Below are 11,076 nucleotides of genomic sequence, written 5' to 3' on the forward strand. Positions count from 1 at the left end.
GCCGCGCTGCGCACTGGCCGGCGGGACCCGGCGCGGGAGGCTGCGCCGCCGCGCGGGGACTCTGGCCCAGCCCGGGAGAAACGGCGTCCGCGCGTTCTCCTCCTCCTAGCCTCCGCTAAAATGTCTGGGGTGGGGGGCGGGGGAAGACGAGTTGGGGAGCTGGTTCCCCCCCGCAGGGACCAGGGGGAGGGAGGATCCCAACACCAATCTCCAGGGAGGGAGGGAGGGTGGCTAGAAAAAACGGGGTTCTGGTTCAGGTGCCTCCTCCCCGTACATCGATCCTCTCAGCACCCACTCATTCATCTATCCATATTCATTCATTCTGCTGTCCGCTCGAGCATTCATTCACAAACAGAACCCACCGCCTACTCTGCTTGCCCAGGTAACCCCGTTCCTCGCTGTCAGGTGCCCCTTCCGGACTCAGACCCTGCTGGCTTGCAGCCCCTCCTGCACAGGCCCTCTCTAAAGCCTTTGCTTTTGTCTGAGCAGGACCCCACTCTGATAGTAGGAGGGCTGGTTGGGTCAGATGCCAGCCCCCCTCTTCCCCTCCCCAAAGACTGACCTTCGAACAACTTAGGTAATCTCTTTAAACCTGAGTATAAAATGGGAGCGTTAGCCACTGACTCCCGGAGGGTTGAGGAGACCTGCAACTGTAAGGTGGTTGGGGGCGGAACTGACACGCATTAGGATCTCAGAGAAAGTTGTTGTGGGTGCCCTTGGGGGCTGAAGTGGTGGATGAACCAGAGAGTTATTTAGCAGGGAAAATCGCCAGATGCAACGGGGAACTCTAGCATTCCTCACTGCCCTCCTCACCTACCTGGTGCAGACCTTATCATCTTGTGACAGAATTGGGTGGTCCCTTCCAGACTTAGTTTTCACCTTTGGTGCTGCTAAGCTACTTCGAGCGAGTTCCTAACTCTGCTTAGACCACGTGTGAGTTTCCCCACAGCTCCCAGGCCCATCCCTATACCTCCTTATAATCTGTCTAGAACTCCTGCCAACAGACCCACTCCAGTGTCTACCCCACCATCCCAACTCTAGAACCTTCCACAAGTCCAGCGCAGCCTGTACTCGGCATTGTTACCTTCCAAAGCTTCCCAGGCTACCTTCCTCAGGATGTCCACTATCACCCGTAAGGGAGGGTTTGATATCTGCCTCCCTGCTCTTCCCAGAGCTGCCAGGGGCCTGCTGGAGAGCTGCGGCCTCTGACCCTCTCGCAGCAGCAGCAGCAGCAGCAGCAGCAGCAACAACAACAGCAACAGCAGCAGCAGCAGAAGCACTGCGTTTGCCCTTCCCACCCCTCCTCTTCACCTCCCAGCTCCCCTTCCTCCTTCCCTGGATTTGTACTCAATTCACTGAGCAGCTATTTTCCTTCCCAATTTTTATTTATCGCCCAAACAGCATTAAACCAACAATAAAGGAGGGAAAATCACCCACAATGCCACCTCCCTGTGGCGTCAACAGCCTCCCTTCCTCTGCTCCATTCCAGGCTTGTCCAGGCACAAAGCTTGCTATAATTTTCACAGAACTGTGGTTTCCGTTCCGCCTCCCCAGACCCCCAGATGGACTCGGGGGGGCCCCCAGGGCTCCGTCTCCATCGTTCCTCCATCCTGTCACTTAGCATGTAGCTCAGGAACTCTGTGTATCTTCCTCTTCTAAACCAACCCCCCCCCCCCCTTAGCTCCCTGCCGCTCCACGGCAGGCACCAGGCTGTCGCCAGGCAGGCACTTGGCCTTGCACGGGGTGGAGAATACGGATGGAGCTCGACTTGACAGTCACACTTGCATATCAAAATATCACCATCATAATTGTGGCTTTAATGGCTGTGTGATGTTCCTCCTAGCTGATGGACCATAACTTGCTTAGCAATGTCTCCTGCACAACAATTCAGAGAACACTGGGCAAGTCCACTGTGTTGGTACCATCTGGGAGACCAGAGAGACCATTATGAGCCAGGTTTCACTGGCCGAAAAGCTGTGATTCTAGAAAGGGGGCCCAGCACATGGTCATGGCTGGACAAGAGCTGTCTAAAACAGGCTTCTCCACATGACCCCAGAGACTAGGGCCAAGTCAGCTGGGACACCAGACAGCTTCCTAGGAGCAGTGGTGTTGTCTTGGGTTTGGGGGAGGCCAGGGGAAAGGTTCCAGTTCAGGTGCAGCTGGAGCCCATTGCAGCCCTGCATGCCATAGTGGGAGTGCCTGGGTGCCCTTGATCTGGGGATCAGAGTGAGAGGGGAGCCAGGCCTGGTGTGCAGAGTCGTGGGCTGTGTAGGAACTCCACTCTGAGAAGTGCAGCATCAACCAAAGACTAACTCCAGGACAGTGAAAATGTCCGCCGAGATCAGGAAAATAGAGTTTGTTCATCAGCAAATACTGGCTGAACCACACTGCATGCTACAGGCTACACGAGAACGCAGGATAATGGCAGCGGATAGAGTTAGTCCTATGAGCTGGGCCCGGGTGGGAGGCTCTCATCCTTGAGAGCAGCGCAAGTCACCCAGTAACATTTTGTGGCTTCAGCCTTGAGCTGGCCAAGCCCCAGCTCCTCCACTCAGAGGGAGGCAATGACCAGAACAGCATCCTGCAGCTCAGAGTGGGCCCTCCCACAGGGCAGCAAGGTCAGCCTGGCCCTGCCTGCGGCCTCCCCCCAGCCTAGGTTCCCCATCACCACCTTCTGTGTGCCACCTGATTGTTCAACAGCCAGTGATGCTCAGCACTGTTCCGTCCTCCCAGCCATATCTCCAGTTTCTTATACTAACGGGGCCATCACAGACTTCCTGTGGTTAATGTGACAGTCTGGAAAGTTCCTGGGATGGTTTCTACACTATGAATTGTGGAGGTATCTGGACTTGGCAATATTAGACTGTTGTCAGCCAAGACTGGGCAAGCCTCAGCCCCTCATAGGCCTGTTCTGGGGTGAGAAAGGAAAGGGTTTCACCCAGCATCACAGGCACCTTACTCTAGGGATTCCAGAGACTCATGGTCACCGACTACCTGTCTCTCTCAAGTCCGGCAATGCCCGGGCATTCTTGGTATTTACATGGCTTTGTAAGCATATGGTCTGTGGGTGGGTTAGCTGTGCACACTGCTTCAGGGAGCACCTGGCTGGCACACCAGCCCTCACTTTCAAAAAGCACTCGGGTCTAAGACCCAGCTCCACTGCGCTCCCCCCCCCCCCCCCATTCTGTGTCCCGTAGGCAGGACACAGAGGGTTGAGGCTTCTCACAGAAGGCAAGATATCGTTCTATATAGGTAGCATGTGAGTCTCAGGTCAGTGTCTCAAAAAACAAAACCTTCAGCCCTAGAGAGAGATCCAGGAGCAGTCAGAAAAGGGGGCAAAGCCCCATGGCCTGAGGCAGGGATTGGAGGGAACAAGGAGGAAGGGTCAGGACAGGGGCAGCTGCTGGCCAGGATCCACCTACTGAGCTGGCTCCAGCGCTGGCCTGTCCCCTGACACAAGGGCCCTACTTCTACACACTCTCTCTTCCCTGCCACCCCTTTCTCCTTCCTTGTTGGGGCTATAAGTGAATGCCATGGCCTGGGTAATTTATAAAGAAAAAGGGTTGCTTAGAGTAAGGATCAGGTCCTTGCCAAGGGGCCACATCTGGTATAAGTTTCCTTACTTAGGATTCTACAGAGTCCCCACAGCATCATGCGGCAAGACAGAGCAAGGAACCAATATGTCTCTCTTCTCCTTTTTTCCCTTTTTTGTTTGTATGTCTTAGTTTAGAGACAGAGCCTCATAAAGCCATTGCTAGCCTCAAACTAGCTACTCGAGGATGACCCTCGATCCTCCTGCCTTTACCTCCCTTACCATACCTGGCTATTTCTCACTTCTTGAAAAACCAGTAATGGCTCCAGGTAGTGGTTGCACATGCCTTTAATCCCAGCACTCAGTGGGTAGAGGCAGGCAGATCTCTGAGTTCAGGGCCAGCCTGGTCTACAGAGCGAGTTTCAGAATAGCCAGGATTATACAGAGAAACTCTGTCTTGGAAAAACAAAATGTAAATAAATAAAAAGCCACTAATGTTGGGGCTGGGGAGTAGCTCAGTGGTAGAACACTGGCTTAGCATATGCAAAGCCTTGAGTTCCATCCTGAACTACCCCCAAAAAGGAGAGAGAGTAATTCCATCATAAGAGTTCCATGACCACCTCTAACCCTGATTATAGCCCAGGGACCAGTACCTCGAAATGCCACTTTAGAGATTACTATGTGTTGTTTTTCTCATTCTGGAGATGGAACCCAGGGCCCTGTGGGTGCTAGGTCAGCACTCTACCACAGGGTTACATTTATACCACAGCCCTTGGTTTTAAGATCAATCTAAGGGAGCTGGAGAGATGACTCAGCAGTTAAGAGCATTGGCTGCTCTTCCCGAGGGCCTGGGTTCAGTTCACAGCACCCACACGGCAAGCTGGAACCTGCAACTGCAGTTCCAGAGGATCTAATACCTTCATATCAATGCACATAAGATTACTTTAAATAAATAAAGATCAAAGTGTGACTAGCCTTGAACTTCTGGAACTCCACCTCCTGATCACTGGCATTGCGGGTATGCCACCATGCCCTATGTATGTGGTTGGCGCAGGGGATGGAACCTGGGGCTTCAAGCATACTAGGGAAGCAGTCTGCCAACTGAGCCACACCCTGAGCCCCCACAAAGTCTTAGAGGAAAAGTACTGCAGTATTTATTATATATGTGTGGTTTGAGTGTGGGGGTCAGAAGACCACTTCCACATGTGGGTTTCAGGGTTGAGCTCAGGTTATCAGAGTTACCCAGACTCATCTTGCTGGCTCCAACAGTCTATTCTTGTGTTGCCCATGGTGACATGCTCTGTGACTGTCTTTCATGACCCCACTTCTCAGCTTCTCCACAGCACTCTCACCTGTTAGAAGCTAGGTAGCTGATGACATCATAGACATGCCTTCCCCCTGGACCACAGTAAATTATCTGCAGATGTCATGGTGAGTTAGGTTCAGGGCCTCTGGACTCTGGGGATGGGTGGGTGTCTTGGGAGTGGTGGCCTCTTCTCCCCCTGGCCATGAGCCTTTTGAAGGCGGAGCTGGGAGCCCGATGTGGTCTCACAAGTTTACAGGCCTGCCCATAGGGACAGCGTGTCTGCCGATGCTAACTGCATGGGTGGTCATCATCAGGCTGAGCCAGTCCAGGCCTCAGTGACAGTGTTGCACTGTCATGAAACTGGGAACTACTGAGAATGTTTCAAGAACAGACCTGTCTAGACCCCAGATAAACTAGCAGGGAGAGTGCAGGGTGCGGTCTTGGTGTAAGGACACCCACCAAGGATGTGCGTGAGAGAAAAAACATTCCAGAAAGTGTCAGAAACCAGGGCTTGGGGCAGACAGGGTTCTCCCTGGCAGTCTGTCTCTCCTGAAGGACCAGGACTGAGGCTGCCTTTCCCAAGCCTCTCACACAACGCCCCCACCCCCACACACACCATGGGAGCTTCCTTTTCTCCCTCTGAGTGACATTACCTCCCTCAAGTCTTTTGCTCGGGGCTGCTTCCTCCTCCCAGCCATTATTCCCAGCAAAGGGCAAGCTTTTGACGGTGATTTAAACCTGCTTTGCCTCCTCCATCATGCACAGGGGTTGGGATCCGAGCTGTGGCTCAGAGAGCAGCGTGTCCGAAGGGACCAACGTGTGTAAAGACCACGACTGGATGGTGCTGGGCTTGGTGGACGGGGAAGGGAGGAGGCGAGGCTGAGGTGCAGGCCTAACCAGAGGCCGTGCCTCCTGGCTGGGAAGAGGATAAAGGGCAAGCTAAAGGGGAGTGGGGGAGGAACCCCAAGATAGAGGGAACCTGAGGGTTGCCCTGGATCACCCGAGGGGGAGAAGAGAAAGTAGGTTAATGGCGTTAGTGTCTGGGCTCTGTACTCAAAAGACTCCTGTGGGGCCCCAGCCTGTGGGTGATGTCCTTCCCTGTCACAGTGTCTCTCTAGCCTCTGCAAGGGAGCTTGGTGCTCTCTGCTCCTCCTCCATGCCCCCTCTACCTTCTGCCCCAGTCATAGTGGCTTTGTGGGTTCCACAAAGCCCAGTAACCACCTAACCTAATGGGGGCCATGGGAGACCTGCAACTCAGAACTCCAGAGGCTAACCCTCAGTCTCCTGGGTCCCCTCTGCAGATTTTAGCACCACAGGTCAACTGAAGCCACTACAGGAGGAGGCCTGGGAGGGGCTGAAAGTCTGAGGGTTCCTGTTGGAAGCCCAGGGGCTCCCCCAGAGCTTTGGAAGCCCAGGGGCTCCCCCAGAGCTTTGATGGCAATTACAGAGCTAGGTCAGGAGACTGGGCATGTTCCAGAACCCACACCGGCCTGCCTAGGTGCTCTAGGAGCAAAGGAGTAGGAGAAAGAGAAACGGCTGCCACGCCAAGGCCTCAGAACACAAGACCTACAGGTGCAGTGCTGGAGTTAAGGCTTGGACCTGGGTTGGCTCACTCAAACGTTCTCACCTATGAGGCACAAGTGCCCCAAGCAACTAGCTGGGCCTGGCAGGTTTTGAGCTCGGAATACTAGTGAAACAGGGCATGTGAGGAGCCTTAGGAGGAGGGGGAGGGGAAGAGGGCCAGTGCCAGCCATGGGGCGGGGTGGGATGGTGTTGCCAGGCAACCACCACGCGGCTGCCACCAAGGAGGGATTCTTAAAGAGCTGAGAAGAGAGGCTGGGCCACTGAGGGCTCAGGCTAGGCCTCGCATACCAATGGCAGCCACACAGGTCTCCCCCCTCCTCCTGCTTCTGTCATCCCTCCTCCATCCTCCCTCCTCCCTCCACAAAGTAGAGCTAGAGCTGGGAGATCAGGAGGACAGAGGGGGGGGGGCACCCATGTCAAGGAACCTTGGGGCTGTCCGAGAAGGACCAATTTGAGTTCTTCTTTGTCCCTACATCCCTCGGGTGGTCACCTTGAGACCTACAGGGCAAGTGACACACTCAACTCCAAGACTCCTCAACATAGGCCCTAAAGCCTACTGGGCTTGTTCCAGCTGAAGGGGCACTAACTAGTATTAGAGTCAGATGTAACAGGTCTCATCTCTTCCTGGCTGAGCAGCCTTGAGCAGTTTCTGACCCAGAAGCTGGGTGCCCAGCAGAGGAGGTAGGTTCCCAACCAAGCTGTGTTTGGTGGCAGAGGAGTCTTTCTTGTTATCTAACTTAAATTTCCCTTGCAGAAAGTGGTCCTTGCTTTTCTCCTATCTTTATTGCTTCCCTGGCTTCAGAAGCAATAGCAATGGAGACTCAGCTGGGTAACTGCCTGTCTCTTCCTTCTAGGGATCACATTCCCAGCCACACAGGGGAGCCGAGTTCCTGGGGGGTTGTTGAAGCATCCTCAGAGTATCTGCCCCCTCCCCCGTTATAGCATTTTATGCTTACGGGTGGCATCTGGACAATAGTCCAAAGTTGTGCCTGGGACACAGGAGTCCTGTGGTACCTCAAGGTACAGGGAGCCTCAGCACTAGATGGGTACAGGGACATTCCAGCTTTAACCCTATGGCTCTCTTCTACTCGGCCTTATACAGCGCCAGCACAGCCTTCCTGCTCACTCCCCAGCTCTAGCACCTTCCATGCCTCTCCATGGCCATGAGGAAGAACCTTGGTCAGACCTGTGGACCTGGCTGCTTCCTCTACCCTCAACTCAATCACAGTACTCTCTCCAAAGCTCCTCCCACCTGAGACCCAGGGCCTCATTCTCCACCCCATCCCCTCTGCACACACACACACACACACACACACGGTCCAAGAAATGTCTGTGAATAGATAAGCCATGGCCTGCTTGGTCTGCAAAGGGCGGTTTTGTTTGAAAATGAGGGAATGACTCGACGGTACAAGACCACTTGCCTATGCGGGTATAAGGGACCTGAGTTCAAATCCCTAACACATGGAAAGGCAGATGTGACTGCATGCGTTCCTGTACACACTGTGAGGGATGGGGGAAGATGCCGGCCACCTCCAGTTTCCTGAGAGATGCTGTATCAAGGAATAAGGCAGAGCAGGGCAGAGCAGGGCAGAGCAGGGCACCGGTGCCCTCCGACCTCAGCCTGAGTAGTTCATATTGTTTTTAATTTTAAAGATTTTTTTTTGGTTGACCTTACAGTGTTGGAGATGCCATCTGTGGTCTCAAGTGATGTTCCATCACTGGGTGACACCCCACCTCCCCATCTCAACCTTTGAGACCCACAAATGAAAAGGGCTGCCATAGGCTGCCTCGCTGGTAATAACCCACCAGGCAAAGGAGAAAGTGAGGGCTTTACAGACCCACTGTATCAGGAAGAGTGGAAAGGAAATAAACAGGCCGAGAAGAGGGATATGCAAAGGATATTTTAGTGGGTGGTCAGGGAAGCCCCAGGACAGTTCCACTGAGACCTGATGGATAAGACAGAGACATTTAAAGAAGAACTGGGAGGAAGTGGGGCAGTGGGAGCAGTATGTGCAAAGGCCCTGGGGCATGAGCATGCCAGACCTATCTGAAGAAGAGAAAAGAAGACAGGAAATTAGGGGGAGCGAGAGTGGGGTGCAGCCGAGCGTTCATGGAGGAGAATATGGATTTTATTCTAAGTGTAATAGGAAGCTATTTGAGAGGTTTAAGCAGGGAAGTGACATGATCTAATTTATATTTTAAAACGATCATCCAAACAACCACTTTGGAGAGCAATTTGGCAATAACTAGTGAAGTTAAAGATGCCAGCCTGCCCAGAGAAACGCTGGCACACAAACGGGGTGGGCAAAGATGCCCCTGCCATGTCTGCAAGAGGCCAGGCTGGGCCACCCATCTGCCCGAGCAGAGAATGGATGCTGTGTGGAGGGGTAGCTCCCTGGGAACATGGCCCTTGACAGTGCAAGCCCACCCAGAATGTCAGTGTTTATATACAGGACAGTGATAAATACTCACCAGTTCCAGGGCACACACATCGAAACATCGAAACAAGAGAAAACAATGATTCCTTAACTGGTCAGTGGTGGCACACGCCTTTAGTCCCAGCACTCTGGAGGCAGAGGCAGGAGTATCTCTGTGAGTTCAAGGTCAGCCTGGTCTACAAAGTGAGTTCCAGGACAGCCAGGGCTGCGTAGAAAAACCCTGTCTCAAAACACAAAAGAAAAAACCCACACTAATCTGTCATCCCAGTACCAAGGAGGCTGAGGCAGTAAGCAGCCTGGGCTAGACAGCAAGACCTTGCCTACAAAATATCAAAAGGGAGGCGTGTGCTGCTAGGGAACTGGTGTTTCCATGAGGGAGCACCCACTGTTCTGTGACGGTATGGGTTTGTCTGAGGAGACAGGGTCTCTTAGCCAGGCTGACCTTGAGCTCCAGAACCTCCTTCCCGCCTCCACCTCCCATGGAGGCACCACTATGCCTGGTTTATACAGAGCTGGTGATTAAACCCGGGCCCTTGTGCATGCCGGGCAAGCATACAACCCAGCTGAGCTACATTCGAGCCCCAAGTGATGAGTTTACTGGGATTGGTGGTAGGTCGTTTTCTGTTGCTGGAACTGAATACCAGAGGCCCAGTGATTTCTAAGAAACCGAGATTTACTCTCATGATGGCTCTGCAGCCTGGGAGCTCCCGAGTATGGCAACAGCTTTGGGTAAAGGCCTGGTGCTGTGTCCTTTAGGGCCCACAAGATCCTTGGTGACAAAGTAAGGTGGCAGCTCCAGTCACTCAATCATTGAGTATGGTGGCACACACCTGTAGGCCCAGCATTTAAGAGACAGGCAAGAGGACCAGAAATTTAAAACCATGGTTAGACAGTGAACTTTAATCCCAGCACTCCAGAGGCAGAAGCAGGCAGATTTCTGAATCTGAGGCCAGCCTGGTCTACAGAGTGAGTTCCAGGACAGCCAGGGTTACACAGAGAAACCCTTTACCCACCACCTCCCAAAAGCAAACAAATAAATAAAAACAACAACAACAACAAAATTCAAAGCTAGTTAACAGTGGGGACCATCCTCCATGGAGCCATGGGCATGTGTTTAATTAGCTTATGTTCGGGCCACATTTACACAGCTAGTTTGAGGCCAGCCTGAGCTTCATGACACCCTGTCTCAAGAACCAAAACCAAGCCGGGCGGTGATGGCGCATGCCTTTTAATCCCAGCACTCGGGAGGCAGAGGCAGGTGGATCTCTGTGAGTTCTAGGCCAGCCTGGTCTACAAGAGCTAGTGCCAGGACAGGTTCCAAAGCTACAGAGAAACCCTGTCTTGAAAAACTAAAAAAAAAAAAAAAACCCAACCAAAAAAAAAAAAAAAACAGCCCAGGTTTTGTCTTTTCAAAAGAACATTGAAGCTCAAAGAGGACAGAGAGCTGCGGGAGGTCACCTGACTTTGGCTGTGGTAGGGCCTGCCCAGATGTTGCTAAGTAGAGGCCTCAATACTGCCTTGGGGATCCCCACACCACCTTACGGGGATCCATAGCCTGCCACAGCCTTTGCACCGCCCCCATCCACTTGCTCTGGTTCTCTGCACTCCCCAGCTGGCTGCTCTAGGTCCCAACCCCTCATTCCTGCAGATCTGGATTCCTGAGCTGGAGCCGACACCCGGCTGGCTGGGGCCCAAGCCATCTCCTGGTAATTGGGTTTCAGGGATGCTCTCGGATATGCTAATGGCAGGACCAGAGTGCTGCCGAGGCTCCTGGGGGAGGGGAAGCCTGCTGCAGCCGGGGGTCTGCAGCCCTTCTGGAGCCCACCAGGGAAGACAAGCATCTGGATTCAACCCCAGTCACTGGCTTCCCAGTCTCATGACCCTGGGCAAGTCCCTTAACCTCTGAAGTCCTTATAAGCACATGTGTTAAAGTGGCAGAAATAACAGGACGCCATGCAGGGTTCCTGGGGACTGGGGAAGGGAAGACTTCTCTGGAAACACCTGGCCAAAGCTACACACAGGACTTGCTTGGCCAAGGCTTGTAACTATTCTTTGGTTGTGTTAATGCCTGACAGGTCCCTTTGGTGCTGGGTCTGAGGCTGAGGGTGACTTACCTCTTCTGCTGCTTATATTGTCCCTAATAAAAAGCCAGAATGTAGCCTGGCTATGGTGGCGCATGCCTCTGTCTCAAAACACAAAAGAAAAAACCCACACTA

General features: G+C 53.2%; 1 protein-coding gene across 2 annotated transcripts in view; it reads left to right on the forward strand.

Moving 5' to 3' along the window:
* Macrod1 (MACRO domain containing 1) overlaps positions 1-11,076 on the forward strand; it is a 142,468-nt gene that overhangs the window by 108,686 nt on the left and 22,706 nt on the right. The gene's annotated exons all lie outside the window — the stretch shown is intronic.

This window comes from Microtus ochrogaster, chromosome 8, assembly GCF_000317375.1.
Source record: "Microtus ochrogaster isolate Prairie Vole_2 chromosome 8, MicOch1.0, whole genome shotgun sequence".
NCBI lineage: Eukaryota > Metazoa > Chordata > Mammalia > Rodentia > Cricetidae > Microtus > Microtus ochrogaster.